At 38.5% G+C, this 21295-nt stretch overlaps 1 protein-coding gene across 4 annotated transcripts in view; it reads right to left on the bottom strand.

The window, feature by feature from the left end:
• SLC38A9 (solute carrier family 38 member 9) overlaps nt 1–7619 on the bottom strand; it is an 85852-nt gene extending 78233 nt beyond the window's left edge. For 2 of the 4 annotated variants that reach the window (XM_004744645.3, XM_013052330.2), the window contains exon 1: nt 7177–7617. The gene's annotated coding sequence lies outside the window, so the exon portion shown is untranslated. Of the gene's footprint in view, nt 1–6276; nt 6378–7176 lie in introns of all 4 variants that reach the window. The other 2 variants (XM_004744646.3, XR_198900.3) reach the window with 2 other exon arrangements.
• Nucleotides 7620–21295: the final 13676 nt, after the last annotated feature.

The following is a 21295-nucleotide window of genomic DNA, read 5'->3' as shown; positions in this document are numbered from 1 at the left end:
AAAAGAAGTTGTTTTGATATAAGAACAAAGTTAAGCGTGCTAGGATGTTTTCATGGATAAGAACTCAGGAGCTTATTTGCTTATCAATAAAAACACAGGAAGAAGCAACTATGGCAAGGGGGATATCTGTACTATAAATAGTGAGTTTGGGAAGACTATCAGAGTGTTGGGTATGGGCAAGGTGACTCTTGTGATCTAAAATAGCTCTCTAAAGACCTGGGGGCAATTAGATCCTGCTGAGGCAAAGGATACTTTTATATGCAGTGGTAAAAGCCATGCAGCAGCCCAGAAGATCATCTTGCCCATCAACAGGGACAATGACCATCCCTAGCAACATGCTCTAACAACAGGAGACTTCTACTTTTGTGTAGGAAGCTGGACATTCACTCTGGTTGACTCAGCTGTCTTTCTCAAGTATCAACTCCAAAAAGTTACACCTTTTTTTTTTTTTTTTTTTTTTTTAAGATTTTATTTATTTATTTGACAGACAGATCACGAGTAGGCAGAGAGGCAGGCAGAGAGAGAGAGAGGAGGAAGCAGGCTCCCTGCTGAGCAGAGAGCCCGATGCGGGACTCGATCCCAGGACCCTGAGATCATGACCTGAGCCGAAGGCAGCGGCTTAACCCACTGAGCCACCCAGGCGCCCCAAAAAGTTACACCTTAAATAAATTTGGAATTTATTCCTTTCATCTCCTCTTGTCTTGAATGAGAGTATAATTAATTTATCACCGATTTGGAGTATTTCTTTATTGGCTTATCAAGAGGCATCATTCTGTATACTACTGGCTTGTGAAATTCCCACAGTGAACCTCTGTTAAATAAACCATTTGGCAAATACAATCTCAATCTCAGCATTAACTTGCCTTCTGAAAAAAACCAAGTTACTAGCTTTACAGAATTTTTAAAACATTCTCTCAGTTTTAAAAATTAAATATTTTAGGAATTAAAAAGATGATTGTCAGCCAGTATCCTTTCATCAAAAAGAATAACATTAAGAACTGCAGGGCTATTCATTCAAGAAAATCTAATGCACATAAAAACTTTTCTAAAAGACCATAAATTCAATTTGTACAAACATTAGGAAGATGCCAGGTACTGTTAAATTCTGTATAGAAGTTTGCTATCATTTCTGTACTTAATAAAACTAAACTTAATCAAGTCACAATAGAATTGCTAAGAAATACTAGAGAAGAATTTAAATTTTGACTGGGAGATACAGCCTTATTGCTCCTCAATCTCTAAAAACTGATAAAATCATCTTCAGAAAGCATTGCCAGGATATTCCTTCATTTGAATTATACACAATGCTTAATTTGGGGCATGGCCTACACTGGTTCATCAAGTAGAGTGTGGTAGTTGAAAGCTCATGTGTCAGACTGTCTGGGTTTGAATCCTGGCTCTGCTATTTTCTATGTGACTTTGATTTAAACTCCCTAAGACTCACTGGTTCAGGGAATAATAAAAGTACTAGTCCTATAGGGTTTGAGATTTGAGATAAAGTACATAATGTGCCTTCACTCACAATGAGTGTTCAACAAACACAGCTATCATTTTATTATGAGTTTGGCTCTTTAAAGTAGTTAGTAAAATTATGTGTTGGCTTAACTTAGTGGTATGAATAAAATCAGCTGATGTATCTATATGCCTTTAGTATAGAGTGAGTAAACTCGGTGAGGTAAGAAAGATAAAGAAGTTGAGCTTCACAGTATTACTGAACTGTCACAAAAAGAAAAGACCTAAAGGGAAGAAATCATTTCTGAAGAAGAAAACTGGATGTCACTTTGGAGAAAAACCCAGGGAAAAAGAAAAATCAATAAATAAGTAGTGGGGGTTGGGACTAACATTTATATACTGAACACCTATTCCTGGCCTAAGTTTTTACATGTTATTTAATTGCAACTAATCTTAGAATTTGGAAAAAAGGTACTACTTTCAAATTATAAAAAAAGAAACTGAAACTCATAAGTAACTTGTCCTATATCATTTGGCTAATAAAGCCACAGCTGAGATGGAAACCAGGTTACTTAGGTCCCAAATGTTACTTCCAGTTTACTGTGATGACTGCCCAGACTTTGGTTTTTAACCAATACGCTCTGCAATATTGATTCCTATACTAAACTGAGAATGCGACTGAGTTTAGGAAGAGAGGATTCTTTTAACTTCTGGAAATCAATACTTTTGCTGAAATTAAATATTAGAAAACCCAGAATAAGAAAAATCTAGAAAGGTCCTGGGACCTCAGTCAGCCTTCCCAAAAATGATAATCAAAGTTAGGGAAAATGTGAGGGGTGTTCAGGATTTGACAAAAAGTTTCCAGTTTAATCACATATGTGTGTTTGTTCTGAGCAAATCTGAAATGTTGTGGTGTTGCCAGATTAGCTCTTTATTCCAAATAAGCAAGAACAATGATACTATCTCAGTGATCTAAATAAGCCTTAAATGAGTCCAAACCCTATAATGCCTTTCCAGGATTTAATAATATTCAAGTAAATACAAAGAATTGTAAGAAAATTGGTAATTTTCAGTTGCGTCAATTAGTCAAATAGCTTGACTTCAAATACCCCAAAAATGCTATTTCAAAGGAAATATAATGCCTTTTGGAAGTCTTGATGAGTACAACTACAAGATATTCTCAAGTTTGATGAATTTAAGAGCAAATTAGAGGTCCAGAGCTAATGCTACATAGATAATAACACAAAATAGCACCATCAATAATTAACTAAAATGTTAAATACTCCTATACCATTAATTTGCCTCAGACAACACTGATACAGGGATCTAAACATAAAAGATGACATAAACAGATAAAATCACTTCTAATGGCTCAAACCTGAGGTTTTTAAAATTTTTTTTTGTATTTTAAAGATTTTATTTATTTATTTGAGAGAGAGAATGAGAGAGGGAACACAAGCATGGGGAGTGGAAGAGGGAGAAGCAGGCTTCCCCTTGAGCAGGGATCCTAATGTGGGACTCGATCCCAGAACCCTGAGATCATGACCTGAGACAAAGGCAGCTGCTTAATGACCGAGCCACCCAGGCACCCAGTCCTCTGAGTTTTAAAACAAAGTCATAGAAGCAAGACTATTAATGTTAAAGCTAAGTAATTTAATAATATATCCCACTTACTTTAAAATTGGTTCAGTATGGAGTCTCAAAAGGAAAATAACAGTTTACTGAACTGCTTGCTGATATCTGCACTGAAAAATACTTTTTTTCCATAAAAAGGACATAGAAAGCCACCAAAGAAAGTTCATTTGATATAAATTCTTAAAAGGTATTGACTGTAAATTTTACTATTAGGCAAAGAAGACATCCAGATGGCCAACAGACACATGAAAAAGTGCTCCACATCACTTGTCATCAGGGAAATAAAAATCAAAACCACAAAGAGATGCCACCTAACACCGGTCAGAATGGCTAAAATTAACAAGTCAGGAAACAACAGATGTTAGTGAGGATGCGGAGAAAAGGGAACTCTCCTACACTATTGCTGGGAATGCAAGCTCGTGCAGCCACTCTGCAAAACAGCATGGAAGTTCCTCAAAAAGTTGAAAATAAAGCTACCCTATGACTCAGAAATCACACTACTGGATATTTACCCTAAAGATACAAATGTAGTGATCCACAAGGGTATATGCACCTGAATGTTTATATCAGCAATCTCCACAATAGCCAAACTGTGTAGAGAACCTAGATGTCCATCAAGAGATGAATGGATAAAGAAGATATGGTAGGAGCGCCTGGGTGGCTCAGTGGTTTAAGCCACGCCTTTGGCTCAGGTCATGATCTCAGGGTCCTGGGATCTAGCCCCACATCGGGCTCTCTGCTCAGCAGGGAGCCTGCTTCCCCCTTTCTCTCTGCCTGACTCTCTGCCTGCTTGTGATCTGTCAAATAAATAAATAAAATCTTAAAAAAAAAAAGAAGATATGGTATATATATATATATATAATGGAGTACTGGGTAGCCATTAAAGAAATGAAATCTTGCCATTTGCAACGACGTGGATGGAACTAGAGGGTATTATGCTGAGCGAAATAAGTCAATCAGAGAAAGACAATTATCATATGATCTCTCTGATATGAGGAATTTGAGAGGCAGGGCAGGGGGGTTGTGGGGGATAGAGGAGGAAAAAATGAAACAAGATGGGATCGGGATGGAGACAAACCATTAAGAGACTCTTAATCTCATGAAACAAACTGAGGGTTGCTGGAGGGTGGAGGGGTAGGGATAGGGTGGCTGGGTTATGGACTTTGAGGAGGGTATGTGCTATGGTGAGTGCTGTGAAATGTGTAAGCCTGATGATTCACAGACCTGTACCCCTGGGGCAAATAATACATTATATGTTAATAAAAATAATTTTTTAAAAAGGTATTGATTGTAAATATCAGTATATTTCAAAGGATGTCAGCTCTTTTCCACACTAGGCTCAGAAGTGTCCTTTCACAATTCTCTGCAAAATCCAGTCTACAGTGTCTAGCTAAGATGCTAGCATCCATCTGCAATAGGACCCATCAATTTTAGCCCAAACAAAAGTAGAGTTGACCCCCGAACAAAGCAGAGGTTAGGGGCAGCAACCTCAAACCCCCAACCCCACAGCTGAAAATGCACATGTAACTTTTGACTCTCCCAAAACTTTAGTAATAGCCTACTTTTGACTGAAAGCCTTCCTGATAGCATATGTAGTTGATTAACACATATTGTGTATATTGTACGCATTAAACACCGTATTCTTACACTAAAAGCTAGAGAAAGCAAAATGTTATTAAGAAAATCATAAGGAAAATACATTTACAGTACTATACTGTAAAAAATTCACATATAACTGGACCTCTGAAGTTCAAACTTGTGTTAAGGGTCAATTGTATTATGGACCCAGCATACAAGTATTTATATGTTCTTTCTCAAAGACTGAAAATTAGTATTACCTAATACCTCTGCATATGGTAGAAGTTCAAATACTATATTTACATTCAGCTTAGCGGAGCAAGGGTTCACAAATTTTTTTCTGTAAAGGGTCAAATAATAAATATTTTCCACTTTGTGAGCCTTATCATTTCTGCAGCTACTCAACTCTGTATTTTATAATTTTTAAAAAGATTTTATTTATTTATTTGACAGAGATCACAAGTAGGTAGAGGCAGGCAGAGAGAGGGGAAGAAGCAGGCTCCCTGACAAGCAGAGAGCCCGATGTGGGGCTCAATCCCAGGACCCCAGGATCATGACCTGAGCGGAAGACAGAGGCTTTAACCCATTGAGCCACCCAGGCACCCCTCAACTCTGTATTTTAGCACAGAAGACAATATATAAATGAGTGAGCATGGCAGTGTTCCAATAAAACTTTTTAAAACTTTTTTCAATTTTTAAAAATACTTTCATTTATTTGACAGAGAGCACAAGCAGGGTTTAGAAGAGTGAGAGGGAGAAGCAGGCTCCCTGCTGAGCAGGAAGCCTGAGGTGGGGCTCCCTGGGATCACAACCTCAGCAGAAGGCAGACACTTAACTGACTGCCCCCCAATAAAACTTTATAAAAAACAAATGCATCTGGGGGCAATGGTCATAGCAAATCTGGTCATAGTTTGGTCACTTCTGTACTACGCCAATATAAAAGCTAATGGAACCACAGCATAAAAAAGGCAGCTTGGTGAAAGAAGTTATGCTATGTATACATGTTTTCATCTACAGAAGTCTGCAACTGCTATAATGTCTGGTAATGAATTTATCTCAAACTCTTCCTTCTGAATCACTTAATGGTCAGCCAATAAGAGTTGTAAAGCTCCAATTCTGAGGAGACTGGTAGAACATGCTTCCAAACTGATCAATATATGCTTCAAAAGCTGTTAAATTTCACCGTGCTGGAGGGCAATGTAGTCTAATAAAGAAATTACCAGCCAAAACAATGCAATGGGAACACTAAATGCTTTTCAGTTCTGTTATGCAGTAAGAAAGAATGCTGATGATGGACTGAAATTTAAGTGTATTATAAAATGCAGGCCCAGTAGAAGTTTTTAATCTCCTAATTTTTTTTTAACTTTTATGCTCATATCTCCTTCTTAAAAAATACTATAAATATTATTTTATTTTATAGTTCAGGTGGGTATTCCCAACCTCGTATGCCGTTTACCCGTTACTGTAAATATGTAGGGTACTGTAAAATCAAATTAGCATGCTATTTTTATATGACTTAGATATACAGCATTTAGGATTGAGAGAAGCAATCTAAGGCTAAGTGTTCCCAGAGGTAGGAAAGAAAAGGTCACATGTTAATTTGCTACCAACCTTTTATATTTCTATGAAGTTTGTAGAGATTTTTCTTTAAGTTAAGGCCGGGGTTTCCTTGATCTATTGAGAAATTTAAAAACTTGCCCTTCAGCGTCTGCCTATTATTTTGTATAGGTAAGCATAAAAAAAAAAGAGTAACAGGTTAGAGTTTGCTGCTGTACTGATCTCAGCAATAGATTACAGCAGTGCTTCAGAGTAACGAAAATTAGGTTTTTGTCAAGTTGGCCATTAACTGGCTGGCTGGTCATGCGCGAGGCAGTGTCTCCAACTTGGTGGACCTTAGTTTCCTCATCAGTTAAGTGAAGAGAATGTGCTTTACTAGTTATTCTCAAAGGCCTCCTCCAGCTCTAGTATTCTAAGACAGCTAAGATATAAAGTCACCTACTATCAAGACAGCCGCTCTCACATTTGAGCCGGGGAAAAGAGAGGCGAGGACTTAATTCTTTCGGCCCCCCACCCATCTGTGGTCCTAGCCCCAGACACTAATGTGTTCCCTCCCAGGATCTCCTTTCTCCAGCTCTTCCTTACTCGGGACAGAGAAGGTTCTCCCGTTCTCTCAATAATTCCAGTTCTCCTCCTTCTCACCCGGGTGTTTACCCATCATCACCCCCAGGCTCAAACACGCACCGACTCCCCATAGCCCCCTGAACTCTCTCTGCTCCCGCGGGAGTCACCAGAGCCGAGAGGAGCGCGCGTCGCCCCTCTGGAGTGGTCTCCTCAGTCCCCGACTTTGTCCTCACGGATCCCCTAATAAGCAACTGTTCCGACGCGTTTCACTAAAGAACTTCCCCGGCAACAGCCGGCTCCACAGCAAGCTCAGCGGTTCCCGCCGCTTCCCCTCTATCCCCTCCGCCCGTACCGAGGGGTCATTTTGTAAGACCAGGGAACATGCCCTACCTGCTTCCGCCAAGGGCTCAGTCTCCGAAAAGTCGGAGACCCTTTCCCAAATCCTCTCAACTTGCTGTAGCAGGGTTTCTCCTCTCCTGAACAGGAAGAGGCAATAGCTTAAGCCGCGGGGGCCGGCGGGGGATGGAGTTCTGAGCGCGTTAAGTCGGCAGCTGCTGTCAAACCTCCCGCCCCTGGGGACTACAACTCCCAGAGGTCTCTGCGAGAGTCACCATGCCTCTCGCCGCAGAGCCGCGTTCTCCAGCTTTGGAAAGGCGGGGTGGTTCAGGTTCGCAAATCTCATCCCTGCTCAGTGATGTTTGGCGTTGTGTGAGATGCTTGCCTGACGACCAAAGTCGCCTAGAAGAAGAAATGCCATCTTCTGCAGTCCTTACACCTCCAGAGGTTACCTAGGAAGGGGTTGACGTGACATCTCCATCTAGAGCTGACCTCCCATTATCAGTCTCTTCTCCGGCTCTTCTGCCTTGTGTTCTGTACTGTCGTCACGTGCCTGAATCCCACAGACAGCGAGAGAAACTGGTTTGAAAAAGGTTGAGTTGGCATTCTCACTCTTTTGGCTGGACACTTAATTTGTTGTTGTTGTTCTGTTTTCCTTTCCTTTTTTTTTTTTTTTTAATTATTATTCTTTTAATGCGTTGACAAATTCGTCCCTAGGCGGAAAGAAGGGCTTTGGGAGTATTTTAACCCATTCTTCACATCCCTCGCAATTTCAACCAAAACCCCCGAGATTAACCTGTAATCTAAGTAAAATTAATGTGCTTGTTGTAAAAAGTCAGCTCTATCAAAGTCCCTTGGGAAGCATATAGCAACACCTAAGGGCTTCTTACATAGGAAGCCAGTAGGTTTTTTTTTTCTTAAGAAAAACAACCAGAAGAAAACAAGAAATGCAATGGGATAAGGAAACCAAATTAACGATTCCAAATTTAACAGCTAATATTGAGTCCTAAGCACTTTACATACAATACTTTAAGTCTCTACCATGATGTAGAAGTGTATATTATTCCCATTTTACAAATAAGGAAATAGTCTTACAGAATTTAAGTAACTTCCCCAAGGCCAAACAAGAAGAAAGTGGCAGAAGAGTCAGACTTCCAACCGACGTCTTATTTCAAAGCCTGAGTTCTCAAACATTATCAAACATTCCCTATATTACTGAGGACTTGACAACAGGCAGATGATACAATGAATATTGGCTTTATGACAGGTAAAATTTATTTTGCTAATGGTGTCCTTATTCCAAACTTTTTGCAGTTACTCTTTTACCTACCTTTAAATAAACATTCTTAGGGAACCTGAGTGGCTCAGTGGGTTAAAGCCTCTGCTTTTGGCTCAGGTCATGATACCTGGAATCGAACCCGACATTGGGCTGTCTGCTCAGTGGGGAGCCTTCTTCCCCCCAACCCTGCCTGCCTCTCTGTCTACTTGTGATCTCTGTCAAATAAATAAATAAAACCTTTAAAAAAATAAATAAACTAACATTCTTTTGATGAGTTCAATGATAGTAAAATTTTCTTCTTTCGCTGCATTCCAGGTTGAGAAAATAATTTTAGGCAAGACCAAAAAGCACAAAATTGAATGGTATGGAGTGACATCAGTGAAAATGGTAAAGTAGGGAACTTCAAAATGTTGCTTCCATAAAAGCAATGAATAAATTGGCAAAACTGCTGGAATAACTTTTTTTTTTTTTTTAAACTCTGGCATGTAATAATAAGATGTAAAACAACCAGGGAACACTTAAGAAAAGAATGCTGAATTTTGACAGGAGAGCACCATGATCATCTCCTACTCTCCAGGTTGGTAGTGGCTTTAAAAATAGTAGCTTATGGGGGCGCCTGGGTGGCTCAGTGGGTTAAGCCACTGCCTTCGGCTTGGGTCATGATCTTAGGGTCCTGGGATGGAGTCCCGCATCGGGCTCTCTGCTCAGCAGGGAGCCTGCTTCCCTCTCTTTCTCTCTGCCTGCCTCTCCGTCTACTTGTGATTTCTCTCTGTCAAATAAATAAATAAAATCTTTTAAAAAAGAAAATAGTAGCTTATGTTCCTGATGTAGGTTGCTGGTATCGGAGGGAGCAATATGGACCTTATTCTCAAGAAATTGTAATTAAGCATTTTCACCTATCTGTTGGTTCCCTGAAAGTTTGGCTCCACTGCTTGCCTTTATTTTGCCTGCCTTGGAATGTCCCCAGGGCTGAGGCAGCTTTCTAGGACTTAGTGTGTTTGTAAAAAGCATTTAAAATGAATGAATTAGTCACTAAGTTTACTAAGTAGTTAGGTCCAAACAAATTAATAAGCATTTATGTCCTAACAACTTCGTAGCCACTTAAAATATGTTGAATTGAAGTTGAATGAAAAATATTTTATTTCATTCTTAAGTAGCCCCGGTTGTTTACTAATGGGAAGTGTACATCTATTGGGTACTTCTTAACTTCTCAAACTTGAAGTCATGTGGGATACCACTGTCCTTGTTTTGTGCTTCACACTGGATTTTGCACACTTTCTTGAGACCATAGCAACCACTGAAAACTCAACTTGGTGGATATGATGTTATCCAAGAAATTAACTTGATCTAATGTTGAAATTGTTAATTATCTCAATGTAGTAGTTCACATGGTATCTGACAGATGTTGTTGTGTTTTCCTCAAAAATTTAAAATACCCTGGGGCACCTGGGTGGTTTAGTAGTCTCTGAAGGATCCAGCTCTTGGTTTCTGCTCAGGTTCTGATCTCATAGCTCTTGAGATCAAGCCCCACACCTGGGCTCCATGCTTAGCAGGCGTCGGCTTGGATATTCTCTCTACCCCTCCTCCCCCTCATGTGCACTCTCTCTGTCTAAAATAAAGAAATAAATCTTAAAAAAATACTGTACTCTGGGGGTCCCTGGGAGTTTCCTGTGGTACTCTCACAGTTTAGGGACTGCAGGTCACTAGCCATGATTTCTACAACAAGGATCGTTAAACTTTCTATAAAGGGCCCAATAGTAAGTTTTCTAGGCTTTCTGGCCATATAGTTTCTGTCATCAATTACCTGATTATGTCTTTATAGCATAAAAGGAGTCACATAAACAATATGTGAACAAGTGGAGTGGCTGTATTCTAATTTATTTATAGAAACAGGTACTGGGCTGGGTTTATCCCCAGGACATAGTTTTCTGACCCTCAGCTTAGAAGATGCAAAGTGGAGATTTTTGTGTATTAGTTGCAGTTTTCCTAAGGAGAAGAGTATTTTCTCAATAATTTGGTTACCCCAAGTTGAAATGTGTTTGAGAAATGTAGTAGAAACACTTGCATCTGGGCACCTGCATGGCTCAGTCAGTCAAGCATCTGCCTTTGGCTCAGGTTGTTATCTCGGGGCCCTGGATTGGGTTCCCTGCTCATTGGGGAGCCAGCTTTTCCCTACCCCCTCATGCTCTTTCTCACACACTCTCTCTCTCTGTCAAATAAATAATTGCTTTAAAATAAAATAGAACAGAATAATTTCAAGTTTACAAAAGAAGTTGCAAAGGTAGTGCAAAGAAATCCAATATATCCATTACTCAGTTATCAATTGTTACCATTTTGTCATATTCATCTATTGTCTCCCTTCTTCCCTCCTTCTGTCTCCTCTCTTTTTCTCTGTCTCTCTCTCTTTCTCTGCATACATTTTTCCCCCCTAACCATTTGAGATTAAATTGCACACCATATGCCTCTGCTTCTAAATTCTTTAGTGTTTATTTCCCAAGAAAAGGGTTTTCACAGTATAATGGTCAAGACTAGACCTTTTAAAAATTGGTACAAGGCTCTTATTTAATTTATAAGCCTATGGCAAATTTCACCAATTGTTTCAATAATGTCCTTTATGAGATGTTTTGTTCTGGGCCTTTTTTCCTCATCCAGAACCCAACACAGGATTGATCATGTATTGCATTTAGTCTTCAAGTCTCCTTAGGCTCCTTTATTCTGGAATAGCTCCTGAAGACTTTCTTTTTCATGACATTGACATTTTTTTGTTTGGTTTTTAAAGATTTTATTTATTTATCTGAAAGACAGAGAGAGAGAGAGAAAGCATGAAATGGTGGAGGGTCAGAGGGAGAAACAGACTCCCTGCTGAGTGGGAGCCCGGTGCAGAACTCCATCCTGGTACTCTGGAATCATGACCTGAGTGAAGATAGACGCTTAACCAACTTAGCCACCCAGACACCCATAACATTGATGTTTTTGAAGCATATAGGCCATTTAGTAAAATATCCCACAATTTGAATTTACCTAATATTACCTTGTGATTAGATTCATTATGCATTTTTGGTAGGATTAATACATAAGTATTATAGAGTCTTTCTCATGCATTTTATCATGAGGCACGTGAAACTAAGATTCTAATATTAATTGCAACATGAGAAGAGGGTTTCCCACACCATCAAATAATTCTTGACACCAACTGGTGTTCTACAATTTAACTCAATTCTAATACTATCTACCTGGAGATAGTTCCAGATCCATAGGTTAAAGGCTCAGTCCTACATGAATTCCACCCCCCACCCACCCACTTAGACACCCCTTGAAAGTCCAGATTGTCCTTGCGCTTCTGACCAACTAGCTGTATACATCTGAAATTTCCATGAACCTCTCCTTGGGTTTGACTAATTAGCTAGAGTGGTTCCCAGTATTTGGAGAAACATTTTACTTAGTAAATTACTAGTTTACTATGAAAAGCTATAACTAAGGAATAGCCAGATGGAAAAAACGCAGAGGGCAAGGTATGGAAAAAGGTATGGAGTTTCCATGTCCTTTCCAAGTGCACCATTCTCCTCAAATTGTAAGAAGAACATTCCAGGTTGTGCTCACCAACCTGGAAGTACTCTGAACGCCATCCTTTTGGGTTTTTAAGGAGGTTTCTTATTACACAGATACTATTGATTAAATCATTGGAACCTGGTGATTAAACTCAACCTCTAGCCCCTCTCCTCTTGCCAGAGATGGAGAGTGGGGTAACTGAAAGTTCCAACCCTCTGAATACCTAGTTGGCTCCACTGGCAACCAGCTCCATCCTTAAATATGGTACAAAAGTCACTTCATTAACACAGCAAAAGAAAAAAAAATCACAGAGCCAGAAGAGATTCAAGGAGAGGGAACTATATGAAGACATGAAAACTTAGAGACATAGTTTATTGAAGAACTTGGAAACTAGCTGTCAATGATGACCAATATGCACCTGTGGTACAATGATTTATACTGAGAAATAGATATTTGATCTTTGACCCCTTTCTGGCACAGAACTAAAACTCAGAATCTCCTAAGTGATGGGAATGATAAAGATATATAGGAAAGATGAAGATAATGATAAAGACTTCATGTCTGTGTAGTGACTTTTGTACCACTGCAAAGTACTCTGAAGAGGAGCAGAATATGTCATGCTAAAATATGCTACTTTGGCATATTAATTATTTTGAATTCAAGGTACTTGAGAAGCAGCTGATGCAGGAAGGACTCTCTGAGCGCCTTTGTGTCCTTAAAAGCATGTGACAAGTTACCCCTGTCTTCATACCAGGAGGGTAGAAAGCATCCTTATCACCAGAGATAGGGAATTCAGGGTCAAGAAAGTTGTGTAAACAGAACTTATTATTTCTTCATCAACTTTATTGCCTTAAGTCCAAATCGTTCTGTCTTGTCAACTCTTCACAGATTATCACTTGTCTAAAAGGTATAAAAGCCTTCTGCTTTGGTCATTTCTTTGAGTCTCATATTTTTATGGGGGCTCCTATACATATGAAATTAACACGGTTTTTCTCCTGTTTATCAGTCTTATGTCAATTTAATCATAAGGTCAGCCAAAGAACCTAGAAGGGAAGAAGGGAAAATTTTTTCACCCTGCAACTACATGGGTGGATGTTTCACTCTGTTAATGAGGGACTTGTGAATTTTACAGTCTTTACCTTTTAGCTCTACAATTAATAACTTTGTATATATACCCCTTTATATTTTCTGACAGTGTGTATTTGAGATAAATTCCAGAAATAGGATTACTGGATCAAAGGGCAAGTGCACATGAAATATTGCTAGATACTGACAAATTCCCTTCGTTCAGGACTAGGCCACAGTACATCACTAGCAGCAATGTGTAAGGGTGCCTGTTACCTTGCAACCTCTCTGATAGAGTACACTATCAAACATTTGTCATTTTTTAAAGATTTCATTTATTTATTTGACAGACAGAGATCACAAGTAGGCAGAGGTAGGCTGAGAGAGAGGAAGGGAAGCAGGCTCCCTGCTGAGCAGAGAGCCCGATGCTGATCCCAGGACCCCGGGATCATGACCTGAACCAAAGGCAGAGGCTTTAACCCACTGAGCCACCCAGGCGCCCCAAACATTTGTCATTTTAATAGATGAAAAATTGTATTTTAGTGTATTTTTAATTTGCATTGTTGTTGAAAAAATCAAGCATCTCTATATATTTAAGCCATTTTATTGGTTTTATTTTTTTTTTTAAGATTTTATTTGTTTATTTGACAGAGAGAGAACACAAGCAGGTGGAGCAACAGGCAGAGGAAGAGGGAGAAGTAGACTCCCTGGTGAGCCTGGAGCCATATATTGGGCAGATGCTTAACGGACTAAGCTACCCAGGTGCCCCACCATCTCTTTGTGTTATACATATTATTCCTTTCTCTGGATTATGTTGGAAATAATTCTTCCCAGTTTGTCATGTGTCTTTTGCCTTTGCTATTTATTTTTTTGTTATATGGAATTTTATTTTTAATATTTATTTAGTCCTACTATATAAAATTATTGCTTCTGGATTTTGAATTATAGGTAGAATGTTTTTCCAAGTATAGAGGAATTCACTAATGTTTTCTTCTAGTATCCGCAAGGTTTTATTGCTTTTACATTTGAATTTCTTTTTTTAATTTACGTTTGAATTTCTTATCCTGTTATATGGTGTAAAGAGCAGATCTACTTTTATCTGTTTCCATATAGTTGTCCAATTTTATAGAGAGTATTTTTGTTGTGCTCGCTTCGGCAGCACATATACCAATTTTATAGAGAGTATTTTTGTAAAGAAGAAGTAGTCAATAGTGTCATCAATAAAAAATCTTTTACATTAAGAATTGAAAACTGTCAGTTGATTTTATTTTATTTTATTTATTTTTTAAAAAAAGATTTTATTTATTTATTTATTTGACAGAGATTACAAGTAGGCAGAGAGGCAGGCAGAGAGAGGGGGGGGGGAAGCAAGCTCCCTGCTGAGCAGAGAACCCTATGTGGGGTTTGATCCCAGGACCCTGAGATCTTGACCTGAGCTGAAGGCAGAGGCTTTAACCCTGTGCCTTCAGGTGCCCCTGTCAGTTGATTTTAGAAACAAGGAGGTCTTTGTTGCTATTGACCTTGTCAATATTGATGGAAAAATGAGATAAAAGCCAGATTGCCGTGGGTTCAGGAATGAAAGATGGGAAAGTGGAAAAAACAAGTATAGGTAACTCCTTGCGAGTTTGTAAATAAATAGTCTTTTTACTAACCACCACATAACAATTTTACAGTGCTAGAACATAGATTTCAGAGTATTTTTCAGTAAAATCCCTTTGTTGGTCAGGGACCAAGTAGGAAAATAGAAACCACTATAGGGAATTTAACCTTTGTGAGATTAGAACATGGTAACTGATATGGACACATGCTGCTCTGCAGGTGCATGGCTTGGTAGGTGGTGTGTAGGCTGAGTTTAGGTCTTCTTGCCTCTTGGCTTGGTGCCTTTTTGCATAACTCTATCCGGTGGCCCTGGTTATCCCCATTTTAGAGACAGACAGAGTGATTAAATAACTTGCCAAGTTCATACAGTTAATAAATGGACAGCTAGAGATTATCAGTACTGACTTCTCAGTCAAATGCTAGTAGTTTCTTTCTCTCTGAAAGCTCCAACTCTTTAGTTTTAGTAAGCATAGGGAGAAAGAGGTTTGTCCCAGGTTGAGGTTCATTGATGGGACCTGCTCACTACTTCTCTTGAGGTGAAAGACTTCCGTCTTTTATACCCAGGACGATTGACAATAATGACTTTCACAAATCACTATGCTTTTGCCATTTGGGACACAAAAAAGTCAGCTTTTTTGTTAGGTAGAGCTAACATCTAGTGGGAATGGAAAGAGCTAGATTTTGGTATACTGTGCTTTCCTTTTTACTGTTTACCGTACTCTATACGTAATTCACTGATGAAACACTGTTTTACAGCAAAGGGCCAACAAGACCCCTTAGTCTTAGGAGGGATTGTTCAATGTATCCTGACACAGTATTTGACATGTATCTTTCACTTATTTTTGGCTGGCATTAAATACATTTGTAAAAGTACTTAGGGAGTACTGAATGTATTATGTCCTCTAGGAGATCTGTTTGGTTATAATCAGGATCTTTCAGGTAAACAAACTGGTATCTTTTTTTTTTTTTTTTTTTTTTAGTATTCATCTGAATTTTCTTTTTTTTTTCTGATCTTTTTTTTTTTAATTTCTTTTCAGCGTAACAGAATTCATTGTTTATGCACCACACCCAGTGCTCCATGCAATACATGCCCTCCATAATACCGCCACCTGGCTCCCCCAACCTCCCACCCCTCACCCCTTCAAAACCCTCAGGCCATTTTTCAGAGTCCATAGTCTCTCATGGTTCACCTCCCCTTCCAGTTTCCCTCAACTCCCTTCTCTCCATCTCCCTATGTCTTCCATGTTATTTGTTATGCTCCACAAATAAGTGAAACCATATTGACTCTCTCTGCTTGACTTATTTCACTCAGCATAATCTCTTCCAGTCCCGTCCATGTTGCTACCAAAGTTGGGTATTCATCCTTTCTGATGGAGGCATAATACTCCATAGTGTATATGGACCACATCTTCCTTATCCATTTGTCCATTGAAGGGCATCTTGGTTCTTTCCAATAGTTTGGCAACCATGGCCATTGCTGCTATAAACATTGGGGTACTGATGGCTCTTCTTTTCACTACATCTGTGTCTTTGGGGGTAAATACCCAGTAGTGCAATTGCAGGGTCATGGGGAAGCTCTATTTTTAATATCTTAAGGAATCTCCACACTGTTCTCCAAAGTGGCTGCACCAACTTGCATTCCCACCAACAGTGTAGGAGGGTTCCCCTTTGTCCACATCCTCTCCAACACACGTTGTTTCCTGTCTTGCTAATTTTGGCCATTCTAACTGGTGTAAGGTGGTATCTCAATGTGGTTTTAATTTGAATCTCCCTGATTGCTAGTGATGATGAACATTTTTTCATGTGTCTGTTAGACATTTGTATGTCTTCATTGGAGAAGTGTCTGTTCATATCTTCTGCCCATTTTTTGACATGATTATCTGTTTTGTGTGTGTTGAATTTGAGAAGTTTTTTATAGATCCTGGATATCAACCTTTTGTCTGTACTGTCATTTGCAAATATCTTTTCCCATTCCATGGGTTGCCTCTTTGTTTTGTTGACTGTTCCCTTTGCTGTGCAGAAGATTTTGATCTTGGTGAAGTCCCAAAAGTTCATTTTCACTTTTGTTTCCTTTGCCTTTGGGGACATATGTTGAAAGAAGTTGCTGTGGCTGATATTGAAGAGGTTACTGCCTATGTTCTCCTCTAGGATTCTGATGGATTCCTGTCTCACATTGAGGACTTTTATCCATTTTGAGTTTATCTTTGTGTATGGTGTAAGAGAATGGTCGAGTTCCATTCTTCTACTTATAGCTGTCCAATTTTCCCAGCACCATTTATTGACGAGACTGTCTTTTTTCCACTGTATATTTTTTCCTGCTTTGTCGAAGATTATTTGACCATAGAGTTGAGGGTCCATATCTGGGCTTTCTACTCTGTTCCACTGGTCTATGTGTCTGTTTTTATGCCAGTACCATGCTGTCTTGGTGATCCCAGCTTTGTAGTAAAGCTTGAAATCAGGCAACGTGGTGCCCCAGTTTTGTTTTTCTTTTTCAACATTTCCTTAGCAACTCGGGATCTCTTCCGATTCCATACAAATTTTAGGATTATTTGCTCCAGCTCTTTGAAAAATACTGGTGGAATTTTGATCGGAATGGTATTAAAAGTATAGATTGCTTGGGGTGCCTGGGTGGCTCAGTGGGTTAAAGCCTCTGCCTTCGGCTCAGGTCATGATCCCAGGGTCCTGGGATCGATCCCTGCTTCCTCCTCTCTCTCTCTCTCTGCCTGCATCTCTGCCTACTTGTGATCTCTGTCTGTCAAATAAATAAATAAAATCTTAAAAAAAAAGTATAGATTGCTCTAGGCAGTATAGATAGACATTTAAACAATGTTTATTCTTCCAATCCAAGAGCATGGAATGGTGTTCCATCTTTTTGTGTCTTCTTCAGTTTCTTTCATAAGTGTTCTGTAGTTCCTTGAGTACAGATTCTTTACCTCTTTGGTTAGGTTTATTACCAGGTATCTTATGGTTCTTGGTGCTATAGTAAATGGAATTGATTCTCTAATTTCCCTTTCTGTATTTTCATCATTAGTGTATAAGAAAGCAACTGATTTCTGTACATTAATTTTGTATCCTGTCACATTACTGAATTGCTGTATGAGTTCTAGTAGTTTGGGAGTGGAGTCTTTTGGGTTTTCCACATAAAGTATCATGTCATCTGTGAAGAGAGAGAGTTTGAACAAGACTGATATCTTAAACCAGACTCTCAGTGTATTCATTCATAATGGGGAGCTAGTAAGGCTTATATGTCTTATCCACTGCACCTCCTTTCTTAGTATCAAAATATTTGGGGGAAGTTGAATTATTAATTAGGAAGTTGCTAAGTGAGCATAGAATCAAAATATGTGCTGATAAAATATCTTTACCTCATAATAGAGAAAATCTGTCTAGTGACCAGTTCCCATATCCAAAGTCTTTTCCATTTGCACCAATGTTTCCCAAATGTTAGTCATTTGAATACACCTTCATGATTTTTGTCATTCCTGTATACCATTAATATGTACTTTTTCTTTAATTGAATACACCTTTTTTCATTTATTTATTTTCAGCATAACAGTATCATTATTTTTTCACCACACCAATACACTTTTTAAAATTTAACTATTTAGCGTCATTCTAAGTAATTATATTTCTGATATCCTAGTTTGATATGATTGTTAGTTTTCTAAAACATTAAAATAAGTATTAAGTATGAACACTCAAATAACTATTAAAACGAAAATTATCCATAAATTGCCTAAAATCAGTGGTATGTGTATCACACTTTGGTAAATATTGCCTTAATCATAACTGGAAAAATAAAGAGTTTCATCTCTCTGAACCCTGCTTGGTATGCTGAAAACTCCTCTTTGATGACTTTCTTCTTTAGATGTGTTACTAGCACCATAGTATCTTGGACATTCTATAAACCTACTCCCTCTTCCATTTTGTGTTGATTTATAGGGCTCCAAACTGTTTTGTTTGTTTGTTTGTTTGTTTTAAAAATGTTTTTTATTTGAGAGAGAGAGCAAGCGTGCACAAGCAGGGGGAGCGACAGAAGGAGAGGAAGAATCAGGCGAGGGAGCCTGCTACAGGGCTTGATCCCAGGACCCTGGGATCATGACCTGAGTTGAAGGTAGATTCCTAACTAACTGAGCCACCCAGGTGTCCCTGTAATATTTATTTTAAAAAAATCTTTTGTGTGGTTATATGCATATTAAGATATTCTCAGATTTCTTAGTACCTAGGAATGAATATCTATGTTCCCCCATTTGAGGTGACCCATTTTTGGCCTACCGGTAGATTAAAAAAAAAATTTAACAACCTTGACATGATACTAGGCACAGTTTACACCAATTAAAAAGTCATTATTTGGGCGCCTGGGTGGCTCAGTGGGTTAAGCCGCTGCCTTCAGCTCAGGTCATGATCTCAGGGTCCTGGGATCGAGTCCCACATCGGGCTCTCTGCTCAGCGGGGAACCTGCTTCCCTCTCTCTCTCTCTGCCTGCCTCTCCATCTACTTGTGATTTCTCTCTGTCAAATAAATAAATAAAATCTTTAAAAAAAAAAAAGTCATTATTTGAGTAATGTAGAGATAATACCGAAAATGTAAAAAGCCTAAAATACCAGTTTTCTTTGGAGAATTTAATGCTTCTTTCTAAAGTGAGAAGGATATTAACTGCAAACTTTGATTCCTAACTGTGAAACATCTTTGGGAAAAATCTTGTTACATGGGATGTACAGAATTCGGATAAACTGTATGTTAGTGAATCTTCTGAGACAGAAATCTTAAGGTTTTATATTCCATTTGCCACTGCCATTCTTTTCTCTAGACTGTTCCCTGAGAAATTGGCTGATTTTACTTATAGCACTTAGCATAGTACCTGGCACACCCTCGGTGTTCATTTAAAGCCTATATAATAACTAACTGAATAACTAATGAATTCCTGCATTTTCCATGTGTTGCAATTTAATACCATCACCAGTTTAAGATCTTTTGGAGGGGACACAGAAAATAGAACATATTTGTGTCCCCCACTATCTGAAAGTAGAGTATTCTTATGAAAGTTTTCACAGGTCCCAATAGTGTAAAGCGAAGAAGCGAGCACCATGAATTTATATGAAAAAATTTTGACCCTTCTCAGACACAAAAATGACCTCTCTTACACTGTTCTGATACCTTAGGTCACACCTTGCTAATGGATGCATAAAATAGAGTTAAAGCAAAGATGCTCACAAATACAGTTCAAAGCTACAGTGGCTTGATGCTAAGATGTTTAGTTCTTGGGGAAGGAGCTGCCTCTAGAAGGCATCACTACAGAAAAAACACTGAATGCTATTCTTGTTTTTGCTTTTTCATAAAAGCAGAAATCCTCTTTGAATTTTTCTGTTAGTGAAAACAGGCCCATATGTAGGTCTTTCATAGAAGCAAAGTGGCAGAATGTGAGTTTTCTAAACATGAGTGATACCCATACTGGCTTTAACTGTGTTGGTCTTTTTTCACTGTTTATGTTCTATTGTTGAATTATGTTATTTTCATCCACCTCTTATTTATCCTTTCCTTAATATCGAACTTTAATTCTCTTTAGAATTTACTTTTTCTTAACCAGGGACAGCCCTTAAAAATTATATAGAATGTTTCATTGCAATGAGCAATGAATGCAAAGAGCTGTTTCATTGCAATATCTGAAAGCAATCTGTTCTGAGATTGGATAGCTGAAAGTGTTTGCTAACTGTTTTCTTTAGCCAAAAGAAATGGAAAACACTAATTTATAAAGATATATGCACTGGGGCGCCTGGGTGGCTCAGTCATTAAGCATCTGCCTTCAGCTCAGGTTATGATCCTGGGGTCCTGGGATCGAGCCCTGCATTGGGCTCCCTGTTCACTAGGAAACCTGCTTCTCCCTCTCCCACTCCTCTGCTTGCATTCCCTCTCTTGCTGTCTCTCTCTATCTCTCTTTCAAATAAATAAATAAAATCTTTTTTTAAAAAGGTATGTGCACCTTTGTGTTTATTGCAGCATTACTTATAATCATCAAGATATAGAAGCAACCAAAGTATCTATTGATAGACAAATAGATAAGGAAGATATGGTGTATAAGTACACAATGGAATATTATACAGCCATGAAAAAGGATGAACCTGGCATTTGAGACAACATGGATGGGCCTAGAGAGTATTATGGTAAGTGAAATAAGTCAGATTGAGAAAGACAAATATTATATGATTTCACTCATATGTAGAGTCTGTAAGGGGAAAAAAGATAACAAAAAGCAGAATCAGACCTATAAGTACAGAGAACAAACTGATGGTTGCCGGAAAGGAAGGGGTTGGGGGAATGAGCAAAGTGATTAAAGGGGAGTGGGGGATACAGGTTTCCAGCTATGGAATGAATAATCACAGGAATAAAAGGCACAGCATAAGGAATATAGTTAATATTATTATAGAGATGTATGGCGACAGATATAAGCTATACTTGTGGTGAACATAGTGTAATGTATAAACTTGTTGAATTACTGTGGTGTACATCTGAAACTAATTTTACAGTTTGTGTCAACTATACTCAAATTTAAAAAGTTATTATCTTTAGCTCAATTCTTTAAAAAGACTCATTTTAGAAAATATCTCCCAAGTTTTCTATACCTAAAAAAGAATCTACTTGGTTATCATTCTATCAAAGCAATTTCATATCTTACTCCTTTTG

This window comes from Mustela putorius, unplaced genomic scaffold, assembly GCF_011764305.1.
Source record: "Mustela putorius furo isolate JIRA1106 unplaced genomic scaffold, ASM1176430v1.1 tig00000145_pilon_pilon_pilon, whole genome shotgun sequence".
In the NCBI taxonomy this organism is placed as follows: domain Eukaryota; kingdom Metazoa; phylum Chordata; class Mammalia; order Carnivora; family Mustelidae; genus Mustela; species Mustela putorius.
Note: the sequence above shows the minus strand (reverse complement) of the source record. Positions and strands in the feature narration are given on the sequence as shown.